Consider the following 3,180-nt stretch of genomic DNA (forward strand, 5'->3'; position numbering starts at 1 on the left):
TGGGAAAAAATTGTATATACATTCAAAGAATGTTTAATTCTAAAATCTACCAAAAAAACGTTCTTCTAAAATATTTACTATTTTAAATTTGTTATTGTATACATATTTAAACATCATAAATGAGAATAGGTGATTTTATGTTTTATGTACATGCAATCAGTGTGTTTTAAATATATAATAAAGCTAGACGTACGTATATACGTATGAGTTGCTGCTACTGTTTTTTCTTCTTCTTCTATTTTTTTCTTTTTCTTCTTCTTACTTTTTTTTGGCGTTATTATAGTTGTTGCTGTCATCATTTTCATTTTAGTCACTGTCATCATCATCACTACCATCATTACTTTCTCAGCTTTTCTTTTTTTTTCTTCTCCTTCTTATTTTTCTTCTTCTCCTATATATGTTTGACAAAAATATTAAACATAAAAATTTTAATACACAATATAAAAATTTTGTTACACATTACAAAATAATTGGTGTCCAGTACAAAAAAAAATTCTTTGTTGTGTCAAATAAATTTTTGTACTATTCGCAAAAATTTATGTACTATATTCATAAGTTTATGTGATGTGTGCAAAATTTTCTACTGTATATAACAGTTTATGTGCTTTGAAACAATTTGTATTTTGTAATAAAATTTCTGTGCTGAAAAGCGCGAAAACAAAAAATCACGTGATGGACGCATACATTTTTTTCTAGATTTGTAACAATTTGGTTAGACTTACCAAAAACACTTATACATGTAATATTACCGTAACAATAAAGTTAGGTGACCAAATCTTTTTTGAACCAAGTCCAACCAAGTTCCCTAGATGTACTCACGCACTTCCTCAACGACATCTTCTTCTTCTTCTTCATGCTTCGTTTTCAATAATATTGTCGTCTTCTTCGCACTTCTTCTTCTCTTTTTTAATTTATTCTTCTTTTTCTTTTTCCACCTCATCCTCCTTCATTATCATCATCGTCGTCGTGTTCTTCATCTTTTTCTTATATATGTTTAGAAAATCAGATCACATAAATTTTAATCTACAAAACTGAAATTTTGGTGTACAACATAAAAAAATTATGCCCAGCATAAAAATTTTTTTAAGGACCATATGCCTAAAATATTGGCACCCAACTAACAAAATATCATGCACATAATATAAATTTTGGTGTACATTACAGAAATCTTAGTACATAGCACAGAAATTTTGGTCTACAGTATAAAAACTTTGGAAGACCACATACCTGTAACATTGACTCTCCCAACTAACAAAATATATTTGTAGCAAAAATTTATGTGTTATGTGTAAACAATTTTATACTATATCGATAAATTTATATTATGTGCAAAAATTTATGTACTATGTGCTACGTGCAAAAATTTTATGTGCTATATTAATAAGTTTTGTACCCTCCAACAAAAATTTCTTTGTTATAGAAGTGCTAAAAAAGAAAAATAGTGACAATTGTACGCGTTTTACTGACGATAACTTTGGTGCCATATCACGTGTTTTGGCGCCTAATTATCGTTGGATTTGTCCGCTGGTAAATCCTACAATAGCTTTTTTTGGCACAGTTAAGCCACAATTAGTAATCAAATTAAAACTATTATTAACGAAATTGTTAGCAACAATTCAAAATTACCATAAATAAAAAAATTAGTTTATTAAAAATAAATGGTCTGAATATAACAAAATATCAAAAAAGTAGAATACAATGAATTAGACATAAAAAATAAATTCCCGAACCTTACAGATCCCGGTAATTGTCGTCATCATCATCATCGTCGTCTTTCCCCTACTGAGGTGACGGAGTAGGTGGTGATGTTGGTGCCCCACCAGCAGCACCGCTACCTCCGGCGCGCATCTACTAGTTGTACACCTCCATCTGCTTTCGCAAATGATATAGCTGCTCCAGTGTCTCTGTCAGGTCTGAGTTGATGGCAACGGCTCCTCCCACACGTGCAAGAAGGTTGTTGTACCTCTGCTCAGACTGCTCCACTTATTAGTGAAGCTCCTGTGTCAACTTATGCACCTCCTCCAGGTCGACAACTTCCTGCGGATCAATCAACAGGGTTGGTAGCAGAGGCAGAGGCAGAGGAAGCCACCAATGTGGAGGAGCAGAGGCCATTGGCGAAGAACGATCCAAACCCGAAGCGGCGATTCTTGTGGGGTTCAGAGGAGGTCTCACGCCAAACCCTATTAGGATCTACCACTGAGGTCTCGAAGCCGGCTTTATCGCTTCCACTAGGCGGCTGAGATTATTGGGTCGCAGCCTCCAATCTCTGCCTATAATCCTCCTGTGTCACATACGTTGTAATTAGAATAATAGTTAATTGACTTTAAACCAAATAAATTTGAAAATTAAGAATTAATTGGAACTCACATAATGGGCCACAGACTGCTCGTCAGCAAATCCCTTCTTGTTGGCCTTCAAGGTATGGGTATAGTTGAAGGTCTCCCGCCAGTGTCGCCTCACTATCCAACGACTTAGCGTACACATATTCAAATCAACCAATAAAATAAATCAACAAACAACTAATTCATATTACTACTAACAAACATTACTAAACTACTTACCACTCTACTCTTCGTCTTCATGAAGGTCGTCAACCCACCTGTATACTTAAACGACCTCGGTGAAGCCCTGTTAGTGATGCTTGTCAGACGGCGGTGCTTGAACCCTTCATCATTTCTAAAATGGGCCTCCAATTTCTTCTTGATAGATGAATAGATCCAGGTCGTTAGGTGGTCGCACCCCTGACGAATGTCACTCATTGGTGCACGAATCTCCACGCTTCGTACAACTGAACCAGCAAGTGCACTGGGTCATCCAAGTAATACCTGAGCGAGTCAGGGTCGATCCCACGAGGATTGTGGTTTGAAGCAAGCTATGGTTATCTTTCAGATCTTAGTTAGGAGAATAGAAGAGTTGTTGGTTTTGGTTAAAAGCATAAAAGGAATGAAAAATGGAATTACTAGGTTTGATTATAATCAGTGATAAGAAGATAGTTAAAGCTTGGAGATGCTTTGTCCTTCTGGATTAACTCTGGTATTACTGTCTTCTTCAATTGCGAATGGTTTCTTCTATGACAGGCTGTATGTGATCAACGCCGTACGGTCGCGGTCGCCAATCTCCTCCAGATCTGAACCCCAGGTTTAGTGCGGATCCATTCTGATTGATGGTAAAACTCATGCA

This window comes from Arachis ipaensis, chromosome B10 (genome assembly GCF_000816755.2).
Source record: "Arachis ipaensis cultivar K30076 chromosome B10, Araip1.1, whole genome shotgun sequence".
In the NCBI taxonomy this organism is placed as follows: domain Eukaryota; kingdom Viridiplantae; phylum Streptophyta; class Magnoliopsida; order Fabales; family Fabaceae; genus Arachis; species Arachis ipaensis.